This window comes from Bombina bombina, chromosome 6 (genome assembly GCF_027579735.1).
Source record: "Bombina bombina isolate aBomBom1 chromosome 6, aBomBom1.pri, whole genome shotgun sequence".
NCBI classification, from domain to species: Eukaryota; Metazoa; Chordata; class Amphibia; order Anura; family Bombinatoridae; genus Bombina; species Bombina bombina.
This window is the reverse complement of record NC_069504.1, coordinates 703758488-703772899: the sequence shown is the minus strand read 5'-3', so window position 1 is coordinate 703772899 and position 14412 is coordinate 703758488.

The window sequence follows — 14412 nt, the reverse complement described above, 5'->3', positions numbered from 1 at the left end:
TCAGTATCAGTCAAAAACCTGAAGAGACACAATGGGCATTATTTTCAAAAACTTGCTGTCATGGCGAGAAATTATAATCTTATTTTACACAGCACTATATTGTAATGTAAGCATCTCTACTTCACATAAATAATATTGGTGAACTCCTCTTAACAAGAAACACAAGGTAAAAAATGCCATTAAAACATACCCTAAGGGGCCTTGTAATACAGACAAGACTTTTTTAGAATCTTGCCAGATTAGAGAGCTTTAGAGAATCAGGCCCTAAGACCTTTGGTTAGACTGCTATAGAGATATGTAGTAAAAAATAATTAATCTGTGATAAAAACAAATTGGTACCTTTTTTGGTACATGTGGGCTTGATAAAGGCCAATAGCTAGTAGTGTGTTAACAAAGTTATACTTCTTTCAAGTGGCAGAGTATGTAGTTGAACCCACAAGTATCTTCCATAAATCCTAGCAGTAATTTACTCTAGCCTGTATCTCAAAAAGAATATATTTTTTATAGTGGTGGCAGCAATATATAGTTTAACATACTACTTTTTTTTTTTTTTTTTTAAATCCTAGGCTTATTTGTTGGCTGCTGGTGTTGCCCTTAAATCACATAAGTCTTCTGTGCTACATCCCAATAGCAAGCTTGTTCATCAAGAAACCTAATACCATAAAGAAGGTAGAAGGGAAACAACTGCCATGAAAGCCAAGGACATATATCTTGACTCTGCAATTATTGGAACTGCTGTTGACTGCCCCCCAAAGACCTATTCTCTAAACCTAGTCTGTTAGTTGCTCTTGCTGTTTCTATTAAAAATATAAATTGAGTTTGATATTAAAAGGTGGTGCTGTAGTATTTACTTGTTTGTTGATTTTGGGAGCCCTGCAGTGTGCACACCGCTTTATTATACGTGCTGGACTGCCTTTTGGACTTCTAAACCTAGGTTGGCAAACATTTGGCACAAGTGCCCAGGGTGGCACTCACAACAAATTTGTTGCCTGTTTGCCAATGGATTAACATCATACTGCTTGTTTTGTTGTCTTCAATTGTAGTATTTAATAAATAATTTTTTGTATGAATCTATGCTTTGTACCAGCAATTTCCCATTCATTATTGACATATATTATGGATGTATAAGAAATATAACTTGAATGTTCTTTTAATGCCCCTTTCAATAATAAAAAAAATGCCATGGGCATTTGAGATCATTTAGATGATTCTCACTAATTTGGGTACATTTTCTAAAAAGAAGTCCCCCCCCCCCCCCACCTAAACTCTAACAATAACACTGAAAACACCATGAGGAATATATTTAGGGACAGTACATATATTCTTTCTGTATGTGACTGCAGGCATGACACCATTTTGATGTGGTAGTTCTTATCACAGCACCTGTGAGCACTTAAAGGGCCATAATAGTCAAAAAATGACATGCTCTTATTCGTTAGAGCATGTTATTATAAGACTATCAACCCTACACTACGGTGAGTTTAACCCCCCAGCAAAGGGGTTAAACACACAGCAGAAGTGCCGCTTGGGCCAAGCTGAACCCGCTGCTGATCCAATCAGCTCTAGTTACACGACTGTAGTGTAGGGTCAATAGTCTTAAAATTACATGATCTAACAAATTTGAATCAACAGACATTAGTATGAACTACAGACCTGATATTGTATTAGCTTAAATTTATATTTAGGCAGCTTTTACTTCACATTTTCAGGCATATAGACATATGGATTATAAACAACACTTTTGGAGTAGTTGTTCTGTAATGGATTTAATTTTGACTATACTGTCCCTTTAATCTCCATAATCCTTACAGCACTTTGAGTTTATTCCTCTATTTGTTTATTTTACAGAACATTTAATGGCTGAATAATGTACAATTATATAATGTAAATTGTATTAGTATATACTGGCAAATGGCAGATTACTATTATATAGCTATTTTATAGGTGCTGATATGGCAGGACCACCTGAACTTTTAGAAATACCCCTAACCTATACTGAAATTATCCAGAAAATTCACTTTTGAAATGTAAACTTGTTGATCTCTGAGGTTTGGTAGTTACAAAGGTGTACCTCATTCTGCTTTTATCACATGATAATGCTTTTACATTGTGTGATCTATTGAAGACATTCCTAATGGTGTGTCACTCTATCCTATAATGTAAATTGACAGAGCTCTACTAATTTTTATACACACATACATTGGTGATCGTCCGCTAACCTGGTTTCGATCATATGTATCGGATCGATCACAGTATGTCTCCATTTCTGATAGCGACTCCCTCTCCCAGTCACGTGTGGTGTTCCCCAAGGTTCCATTCTCTGCCCCCTACTATTCACATTATTTATAAATGATCTGCCAAATGTCTGCAAATCCTCAACTGTACACATGTACGCAGACGACACGGTAATCTATGCAAACAAACCCGATCTGCCGCAGCTTGAGGCAGTGCTCCAAGACCAGTTCACAGAGGTAGAAATGTGGATCTAAAAAAATAAACTCTTCCTAAACACTGACAAAACTGTCACAATGACCTTTGGAAAGGTACTTAAATTACACACACTACAAATTTCCAATCTACGCATCAAAACAAAATCAAATTGCACACTGACCGCAGTCAACTCTTTCAAATACTTGGGTATGTTGTTAGACCCTAATCTATCTTTTGGCCTCCACATAGAAAAACTTGCATCTAAACTCTATCCAAAACTAGGTGCCATATACCGAAACAAATCCTGCCTCAGCCCTACAGTAAAGATTGTACAGCAAATGCTGATGCCAATTATGGATTATGGGTATGTACCTGCACCGTAATTAACCTTAATAAACTTAATACATTGTATAACTCGTTCTGTCGCTTTGTGCTACAATGTAACTACAGGACCCACCATTGTGACATGCTAAAAGAACTAAACTGGCTGACGCTGGAATCCAGACGCACCCTCCATCTTTCCTGCCTTGTGTTTAAGAGCCTTTCTGGGAAGCTCCCACCCTACCTGAGCAGAATGCTCTCCCCGGCTATTCCCACCTCCTATAACCTCCGATCCAGTATCAGCACATTATTTAGCGTGCCTCAATACAAAAAGAAAGCAGCTCGATCCTCCTTTTCCTACAGAGCACCACAATTATGGAACGACCTCCCACACACTTTAAAAAATGCACCTGTCATGGTTGATTATATATTTCCTACCTGTTCTATGTTAAATTTTGCATATATTATGTATTAATATTGTTTTTGTATTTTATTGTACCCTATTGTATTATTGCAATGTTTTGTGGACCCAGGACATACTTGAAAACGAGAGAAATCTCAATGTATCCTTCCTGGTAAAAATATTTTATAAATAAATAATAAATAATTGTTATGTTTTTCCCTTTAAATTAGGAAAAATGTCCAGAACCATCAATTCACAATATGGGCCTGATTCTCTAAAGCTCTCTGCTCTGGCGAGATTATCTAAGCTGCCTCATCAGTACTGTAAGGTCAGATATGCAAATTTTAGCTTGAGAGCTGTTTATATTGCTATGCTGGGTTCTTGAGGCCTGATATGGAGAGAAATTGCACAAAAACTTGGGATATTTTTTTGATAATCATACTGTAATATGAGTCTCCCCTTTGTATCCATAACCCTGCATATCAAGATAAGCAGCTCTCAAGTTAAAATGTGTCTGTCTAAAATGATTTGAGGGACCTTTCAGTACTGACAAAGCTTCCTAGATAATCTCGCCAGACCAGAGAGCTTTAGATCGTTTAGCCCCGGTTGTCAAGGAGAGCAGGGCCAACCTTAAAATATGCAGAGCCTGCCCCTTTAGCAAGATAAATTTGTAGGGGCCCTCAGCTCAGTACACTTATTCCCTTCCACCTGTATGTTCTGCTCCCTGTATGGGCCACCCATGTCCCAACATTCAGTGTTACCTATAAGAATAAGACTTTATATTACATTTTTTCCTAAACTAAATGCAACATGTAAATTGCACCTTCTCTTAACTTCACCCTGCCCTGACATTGTGGGACCCTTCAAAGTGCGGGGTTCTCGGAGGGTGCCCCTCTCACCCTGCCCAAAGGGCAGACCTAAAAAAAAAAAAATCCCAAAGATTTTGTATGCTTTCTCATCATGTTGGCGAGTTTTTGATAATCGGGTTCTATTAGACAGTGTGACACACTATCTATATTGTACTATAAACTTATATTTTCACACTACAAAATTAAAGTCAATTGTGTTGCCTTCTGTGTCATCACAAAACATCACAGATCAGCAAGTTTTCATTTAATCATCCGATTCCCATTTCCCTTATGTGTTGGATGTCTAATCTGGTCCCAGCATAAAAGCTGTGACACACTGCAAGGAGAGCGGCACGCAGCGTGTACATGCAGCTGTGCGCACTCAGTGTGTCCTGCCTTTTCATCTCTGAGCACTCTGCTGCGTCAGGTCGCTCAGAGATGAAATATTTGATCTTCAGAAGCGATGCGACGTGGAGCGAAGCAGCTGCTTCGCCTCGCGCCACATCGTTTGCAGTGTGTCACAGCCTTAACAGTTACAGAAAATCTATTTACATCTATTATAAACCAAAGTATACAATGAAAGGGACAGGAAACCCAAACAATTTATTTAATGATTAACCTTTTATGGCAGTTAGGGCGTTCTATTCCGTCAAAACCGTGCCAGACTTTAGGACGGAATAGAACGTCCTAGCCGTTTGACTGTCCTGAAGCCAATGGCGCTTCCTGGTTGCGATCGCGGTCTGGAGGGGGTGCCTAGCGTCATAGAGACGCCCCTCTGACACGATCCCATCATTAAAATCTCGCGATAGCGTACACGATCGTGGGATTTCAATTTGTTTACATCGGAACGTTGTTCCGATGTAGACAAGTTAACACGGTTATCAAAGGGTTAAGATATAACATCCTATAATATAAAGGGGCCAAGTGTGTTTGTCCAAAGCTGTCATACGCAGTAGAGAGCTTGAGGACAAACACACCTGGCCTTACCTGACATGCTGTTTGCGGCGGTGGCGTGAAAGTGGGCGTGACCGGGCGGAAGTGTGGGCATGGTCGGACGTGAGCGTGGCCGTGGTCGGACGTGGCCGGGTGTGGTCGGTCGTGACGGGGCGTGGCCGGGCGCATGAGAGAGGGGAGAGAAATAGAAAGAGAGAGGGGAGAGACAAAAAGAGATGGGAAAGCGCTAAAGAGAGAAGGAAGAGCAGAAGAGAGGGGAAAGAGCAAAAGAGAGCGAAGAGAGAGAAAAAAGAGGGGGGAGAGAGCAAAAGGGAGGAGGAGAGAAAATAAGAGGGGGAAAGAGAGAGAGAAAAAGAGAGGGGAAGAGAGAGCAAAAGAAGAGAGAGGGAGAGAGGGGGAGAAAGAGCAAAAGAGAGGGATAGAGAGAGAGCATAGAGAGGGGAAAGAGCAAAAGAGATTGGGGAGAGGGAGCAAAAGAGAGGGGGAAGAGCAAAATAGAGGGAAGAGAGAGAAAAAGAGAGGGGGAGAGAGAGCAAAAGAGAGGGGGAGAAATAGAGCAATAGAGAGGGGGAGAGAGAGAAAAAGAGAGGGGGAGAGAGAGCAAAAGAGAGGGGGGAGAGAGAGCAAAAGAGAGGGGGGGAGAGAGAGCAATAGAGAGGGGGAGAGAGAGCAAAAAAGAGGGATGGAGAGAGAGAGCAAAAGAGAGGGGGAGAGACAGAGCAAAAGAGAGGGGGGAGAGAGAGCAATAGAGGGGGGAGAGAGAGCAAAAGAGGGGGATGGAGAGAGAGAACAAAAGAGAGGGGAGAGAGACAGAGCAAAAGAGAGGGGGAGAGAGAGGGGGGAGAAAAAGAGCAAAAAAGATTGGGATGGAGAGAAAGAGCAAAAGAGAGGGGGAGAGAGGGAGCAAAAGAGAGGGGGAGAGAGGGAGCAAAAGAGAGGGGGGAGAGAGAGAGCAAAAGAGAGGGGGGAGAGAGAGAGCAAAAGAGAAGGGGGAGAGAGAGAGCAAAAGAGAGGTGGAGCGAGAGAGAGCGCAAAAGAGAGGGGGAGAGAGCACAAAAGAGAGGGGGAGAGAGCAAAGGGTGGGACCGCTGTACTGCTGAAAAATGGCCAGTGTAAACGGGCTTTAGGACTAGTACAATTATAAACAACTATTCAATTTACTTCTATTATCTAATTTGCTTTGTTCCCTTTGTATGCTTTGTTGAAAAGCATATCAAGGTATGCAAAGGAGCTGGGAGCTGTATGCTTATTGCTGGCTGCACATATGTCTCTTGTTATTGGTTTTCTGATGTGTTCAGCTAGCTCCCAGTAGTGCATTGCTACTCCTTCAATAAAGGATATCACAAGAATGAAGCAAAATTGATAATAGAAGTAAATCGAAAGTTGTTTAAAATGGTATGTTCTATCTGAACCGAAAATACAATTTTGGTTTTCATGCCCCTTGATGACGTTAGTCTTGTCTGCATCAAAGTGTATAATTAGGGGACGGAGCTAGCCAGCAGCAGGAGCAGACGTGCGGGTCTGTAGCTCTCTGCACAAAATGAACAAAAACATATATTAAGATACTGCCTAAATTTTTATTAAAAAGGGAGCTCTGGGTCTCCAGACCTGTTGTTATCGGGTATGGAGCTGGTGACACATAAGAACGACTCTGGGGAGTGGAATTAGAGAGGTGGATGCGGTACTTAGAATGATCGGCGCCATCTTGCCTAGCTACACATCTACTGAAGAGATTAGCCACCATTAATATTTAAGTGAAAAACACCTAAACTACACTGAAGTAGTTCAGACTGGTGGGCGAGCTTCAACTGAACCTATGATAGGAACTTGAGTCTTGTTAACAGCCCATTACTTAACCTACATCATGACCATTCAGGTTATCAGCGGCGCTGATTCGGACATGCTGATGACAGTTGAGAGATGGGAACGCAGCATACAGGAACAGTTATCTACTTGCTTCTAAGATTTCAGCAGCGACCTTGAGGCAATTGTGATTTCCCTATGTCAGAATCTTAATTTACCGGCTACCTCCAGTTATGAGACAAAGGGGAAAACGGCTCTTGATCCAGATCCTAAAAATGTACCGTCTGCTGCGTCCTTACTTTCACTAGCAGAAGCGGTTTGCATAGAGACCCAGGAATGGCGGCGAGTACCTTTCAGGAGAGACTCACTTTTGCAGCAGATGGTATGCCCAGATGAGTATGGGGGCTTGGTAGCAACAGACCATGCCTTTTGTATAGGGGAGACCTCTGGAGCAGCTCAGTATATACTTTCAGGTGATAGTTTTTAGGTCGGCCAAATATGTGGAAGTGGAGCTTAGCAGAGTTAGAGATAACCCTGGACAAGACCAATCGCATTTATTCTGGAAAACAATCGATTTTTGTTTGATGGAAAATGTTACAGACAAAAACGAGGAACAGCCATGGGGGCTACATGTGCACCAACTTACGCATGTCTACATCTTGGTGGATGGGAAGATCAGACTGTCTTTAGTGAACATGCTGAGATAGTTGGTGCACATGTAGCCCTGTGGATAAGATATGTGGACGATATCCTCCTATTATGGGATGGTAGTGAATCTGACTTGCTTCAGTTTGTCACTTTGCTTAACGCAAACGACCAAAATATTTTTCTTACATGTAATTATAATTACAATTCAATTGATTTTTTAGATTTGAAAATAAGTAAAAAGGAAGGGATATTGGTAACTGAAGTTTTTCGTAAGCCAACTGCAACTAACAATTAACTTTTAGGAACGAGCCACCATCCTGAAAATGGGCAATTTCTGCGCTTGCGCCGAATTTGCTCTGAGGATCATGTTTTCAGAAAACAGGCGAAAGAGATGATGACTCGCTTCCTCGAAAGAGGATACTCAAAGAGGTGTGTAAAAAGAGCACTATTTAGAGCATCACAGCAGAATAGAAAAGATCTTCTTTACCAAAACAAACAAAACAAAAAAGAAGAGAAGAGAATAAGATCAGATTTATCACTAAGTATAACACACACTGGGGTAAGGTAAGATCTATCCTAGGGAAAAACTGGCACCTTTTGACTAATGATAACACACTCCATGAATATGTGGGGGATTACCCACTTATGACTGCGAGAAGGCCTAATAACTTAAAAGACATTCTTGTTAAGAGTGAATTTAATAAAGTCCCTACAGGCAATTGGCTAGAACAAGCTGCCCATAAAATGGTTGGAAATTCACCTTGTAGCCACTGTGTATGTTGCCAATTTATGTGTAGAACCAAGACATTCTGTACTAATACAGGGATTACGTATAAGATCAATTCCTTTATCAATTGCTCTACTAAAGGAGTAATATACCTTCTCTTTTGTTCGTGTAAAAAGTTTTATGTAGGAAAAACTTTTAGAGAGCTACGATCTCGCATTACTGAACATAGAGACGACATTAAGCATTGTGATATAGACAGCCCAGTTGCAAGGCATTTTGCACAATTTCATGGATCTAAAACTGATGGTCTCCAATTTATTGGCATAGAGTCTGTTAAGTTAAGTAACCGTGGAGGTGATATTGACACAATTTTATTACAAAAAGAGACAAGATGGATGTATAGATTGAATACATTATCACCAAATGGACTTAATGAGAAGTTGGAATTTGCTTCCTTTTTGGTCTGAAACCCCCTCTGTTTGTACATCGACCAGTTAAATAATTTGGAATCTATTTGAATGTAGCTTTTATATATATCCTTTTTGAAAAAGCAGCACAAGCGCTAAAGTAAATTGAGGATAGCTCTTTTTTCATGATTAAAAAATTGTATATATACACGCACAAAGTTATACTATATGTAAGAAATAAAGCAAGATTTGAAAGAATTAAGAGAAACACGTATGAAATAAATAAAGATTAATGTTTTGTTTTTAATTATGGTTGTTCGTGTGTATTGTGAATGGCTGTATGAATGTTTGGCTTTTTCGTTTTTCTTTTATGGTATTAAGCTGGCTATACTTCACGTAAGAAATTGGACAAAAAATATTTGCAACAAACATTACGTTTTGAAGTGCTACTTTGTAAATAACTAAAGCATGATTGACAAGAAGAGCAACGAATCAATCAATGACCGGCAAATACCATGCACCAATAAAAGGACACTCTAATTTAGGTGACGTCAGCATCCGGAAGAAGCTCCACGCTGCACTATGTGAAGGAGTGAAACGAGCGTCCAGACTCGTCGGTGCTTTGCAGCCTCTTTTTTGTTTCCACAGCATTGGATCCCGACTAGCCCCGACCTGCCCTGTAAGACCGCGCTCCATGTAAGCATTGAAGATCCTGCCATTGGCACTACAAACACAGGTAGTACTATTTACCAAATGTGGTCAAGAAGGAAATATCAATTGATGCACCTGTGAATAACACACACGGCTTGAAAAAGTATGCTTTGAAAGGTGATTCGATCACTGTTTTTGGGTCGAGGGTTTGGTCTGGCTAGTTTAGCAGAGCGGCACTTTGGGGACTCTAAAGATATGGAACTATCTCTTTTGTGGATTACAAATATCTAATACCACTGGTTAATATATATACGTATCCAGTTCACCCTGGTGCACCAGAAGTTTGCTCTCAGTCTATTGACTTTTTATTACTGGGGTCCCATGCATGAATGTGGTATGTCTGTGTATTGTGTGATTTATTAAAGGATATTTTTATATTTTTGACACTTATGTCTCTTGAGTTGTTATTACTAACGGTTGTGCTGATTAAGCCTAGACTTTTGGAAACCCCTCAATTTGGGGAATCCACTCTCTTGCTATGTTTGTGAAAATATTATTTTCTAGGCAGCACCTGTTTCTTTTATAATAAGTATTTGAGTGCAGCTACTCTGTTTTGTTTTGTATACTAGAGTTAGAGATAACCCTGGACAAGACCAATCGCAGCGCCATAGAAATATAGTGATCTATAAATATGAGGCCGCAAAACTAGTTGCTGAAAAAGATGGTGCTTCTCACGGCGGTTATGTACACCGCGTGGTAACTTTGGGACCTCCAGTTTTGCCTCTCACAGGATTGAATCGCAACACCAAAATGGACACAGAGACTTATGGTGAGCCAGTACACAGCTTGGACACTCTACTAACGATCGGAGAGGGGACACTTCACAAATATTCTGCCTCACGAAACGGACTCAATTTATTCCATTCAGCTCCCCTGATGATTATTACTGGAGCCGTAGGCGGCCGGCTGCGGCTGAGAGTTGGTGTGGGGGTAATTCTGTCATAAATTGCCTACTGAGACTCTCTACGAAGCTATCTCACCAACAGGAACTTTTTTATGACAGATGAAAGAACGGTAACATGGCTACCTACCAAGTATTTGCAAATAGGCTAACACAATGTGTGAGACTCTCCTATGCATAAACTTAACATGCCTTTTTGAGACTGAATCTGGATTTACTTCAGTCCTCCATTTGAGGTCCTTAAATCTTCCCCTATGCTGTTATTTAATAGTTACCCCTAGTTTTTGTTCAAGGCTTTTATAATTTACATCGATTGTGATACTAATTACTGTATACTTCTCCTAGAAGGTCGGTAGTACTGTTCTATATATTGTGCTATTACTTCTACACGTAGTTATAGAAATTATAATATTTTTATATGTCTAGGCTGTTCTGTATTAAATGGGATGCTATTTAGCCACAGGATCTACGTACAGGATGTTAAATTGTTTAATCTTACGTGTGTAAATATAAACCATAATATGTATGTCAAGACGTCACTCTTAAAGGGACAGTTTACTCAAAAATGTTCTCCCCTTTAATTTGTTCCCAATGATCCACTTTACCTGCTGGAGTGTATTAAATTGTTTACCAGTAGCTCCTATACCCTTATATTGGCATTTGAAATAGTTGATTTAGCATGTGGTATCCCCACCTATTCTGAAAGTTTGTGGCCGCAGGTCCAAGCTATAGATAAGCTTTGTAAACACAGCCAGCAGAAGAAATTACACTCCCAGTGGGTTATGGCAGAGATAAGGTAATAAAATGTTCATTTTCCATTGTTTTCTCCAAGTACTGGTGATTGTTTTATGGACAGATAGAAGATAAAGAAGCAGATATATGTACACAATGTGATACAGTAATGAGATCTAATTATACCTACAAGCTCAACCCATTTTATTAGGTTGCGGCTTCAAAACACAAAATCAGAGCTTTAATTTACACAAATAATCTTTAAAAAGCTAATTTTCATACATGTTTTACTCTGCAGTTGGTAAAAAAGCAATTGTGAACATATTAAGGGAAAAACTATTTTTTAAGTATACTGTCCCTTTAAGTTTGTATGGCCATATTCTTGTGTGACTTGCTAGCTATAACCTAGAGGTCTTTCTATTTTAGTGTTAACCCTAACATAAGGACTTTAAAAGACGTATGCTAGAGCTATAAAATAGCTTATTGTTGAGACCTATCAACTTTCTAATATGTTCGTGTTCCTGCGGCTGGGTATTGGGCCTGTGCCCGGTGGCAGGCTTTTGATATATAACACAGTCTTGTATAGGTCATGGTCAACTTAGAAGGTCCAGCTATCCTACATAGTAAAAGGTATATGGGTCCCGCATATCTAGGTGGAAGGTTTGCTTTATAAGTCTCATTATTTATTCATGTACCTTATTAAGAGCTTAGAGAAATTTTGCTGGGCATGTATAATATGATCGTAGCTGTATGACAAGGTAAATTGTTATATGGACGTGTTGGGACCCTATTGCACTTGCTATAATGCACCATAATAAGGAATGTCTATTGCATATTTTTGTATATTGTAAATTTTGTTTTTGAAGTGTTATGGGGTAATGTGCCATACAGATAGGATGTACAATGATTAGGATAGTATAGTCCTTGATATACATCTAAATAAGATCCCCTATCTTTAGATAAGACAGGTAATACCTGAGACGTATATATCTGTAGACTTTATAATTTCTGTTACATTTCATTGTAAGATAAGAGAATATAGTTAAAGGGCAATAATACCCAAATGTTTAAACACTTGAAAGTGATGCAGTATAGCTGTAAAAAGCTGACTAGAAAATATCTCCTGAACATCTCTATGTAAAAAAGAAAGATATTTTACCTCAAAAGTTCCTCAGTAGCCACCTCCCATTGTAAAGGATTTCTAAGCAGCATTTTAGTGTGTCTGTCCTGGGACATCTGAAGGGATGAGCATTGTGCACTCTCATATTATTTCACCAATCAGGTAAAGGAAGCTTACTATGAAATCTCATGAGAGTTAAGTCAAATCTCATGAGATCACAGTAAGAGTTCATGACCACAGCACTGCTGATGCTGATTGGCTGCTGTTCATTTCTTCATTTTTTTTTTTTATTTTTACCTGCAGCTGGGAGCAGGTGAAGTATAACTTTTTACACAGCACTTACTCTGCTGAGCTGAGGAGATTGTGAGGTAAAATATCTTCCTTTTTTACATAGAGATGCTCAGGTGATATTTTCCTGTCAGCTTTTTACAGTTATACTGCATCAGTTTCAAGTGATTTAGCATATGATTATTATGTCCCTTTAAGTTATAGGCCTTCTTTGATATTACTGGCTTCGGTACCCCCCCCCCCCCCCCCACTTGGTTTTCCTGATAAGCCAAGGGACACAGTTCCCATCTTTAAATTCTTATAGTCCATTTTTATGTGCATAACTATAGTACCTAATGTTAAATTCTCTTTTACCATATATGGGAAATTATAGATGTGAGGACCCAAAAGAGGTCCTATTATTATATCAAAAACTAAAAAAATCTGAGGTCAATTTATAGGCCCATCTACCACTTAGATTATATTACATTACTAGAAACTACCTTTGGCTACTAGTTATTTATTATTTATAGTTCTTGAAACGTAAGCTATTATTTACGCCTTATATCTTTGATGTAATACTCAGTGTATGAACAGTAATGTATATTTCTGTAAATTGACCCCACGGGTTGGAGGTCTATGTTTGTGTTACTGTATTGTTTTATCCTATACCTCAATAAAATAATAATAAAAAAATAAAAAAGTGTATAATTAGATCACTATATCTTTCCCAATATGTTAAACAAAAGGCAATTGAAATAAATTAAGTATTAAAGGAGGCACATTTTGTGACATTAAAAGGTATGCAAATTAGTGTATACTATGAAATATTGTTTTTTTAAATTTGGCAGGTGTGGACGACTAATACTTGAGTGCAGGGGTTCGTCAATAAAATACCGTATATATCACATTTTATAATATCTTCTAAAAAATGTTAAAAAAAATATTCAAGGTTAGAGCCGTAGCTGTGAGTACTGCTTCCAAGTAAAAATAAATGTGTTTTCTATCTGATTATGATAAAATCAATATGTAAGATTCTGTATTTACTTCATGTGTCTAGTTTTCCTTCGGCAATAGAAAGGTTAAAATGGCATCATCGAGACTCCGAGGGTGAAAGCAGCAGGTGCAGACTATTGCATCCAGCAGCAGCTAAAGGGGATTACACCGCCGGCTAACTTTCTTCGACTCCTCTATGTAAACGCCAATTAAAGTTATCTCTTCGTCATATTGTATGCATTATTTGCTGTTTGAAAATTACTTTAATTAACGAGGATTCTTGGCGCAGTTTCAAGAAGCCCCCCCTGGCAAGCGGCCTTAGTGGTACAGTCCGTGGATATAAGGGTATCTCTTCTTGGCGCGTTTCTTCTGACTGACACAAGATATCTGAGAGGTGAGTTTGTGGTAGCGGATTGCAGTTCTGCTCTTTAGAGAGAAAAGTCTTCTGTTTGGGATATTACTGACACCACTGCATAAATAATATTGGATAATAGTTGTGTGGCTATACAGTGCGCATATTGTCCACTCCAGAGTTTGTTTTTAATGAGTTTAAAATCCTATTTTAATTTGTCTGTTTTGTATTAAGTGTAAATCGTTATCTTGTTGACAGACAAATAAAACAGATGCATTAAAAGTAATAATTTTCGTGCAAATATGTCACTTTGATGGGTATTTTTGCAATTTTAATTTTTAAACCCAAATTTTTTTATTTCGCGATTCAGATAGAGCATGCAACTTTCTAACACTCCTATTATCAATTTCTTTGTTCCCTTGCTTTCTTTATTTGAAAAGAAGGCATTTTGGCTATTTTTGGGGTTCAGTACCATGGAAAGCACTTGTTTATTGGTGGATGAATGTATCCACCAATCAGCAAGAACAACCCAGGTTGTTAGCCAAAAATGGGCTGGCATCTAAACTTGCATTCTTGCATTTCAAATAAAGATACCGAGAGAATGAAGAAAATTTGATAATAGGAGTAAATTAGAAAGTTGCTTAAAATTGCATGCTCTGTGAATCACAAAAGAAGAAAAATTGGGTTCCAAAAGAAAAAAATTGGGTTCAGTGTCCCTTTAAAGGGACATGAAACCCAATGTTTTTTTTTTCTTTCATGATTTAGAAAGAGCATGCAGTTTTAAACAACTTT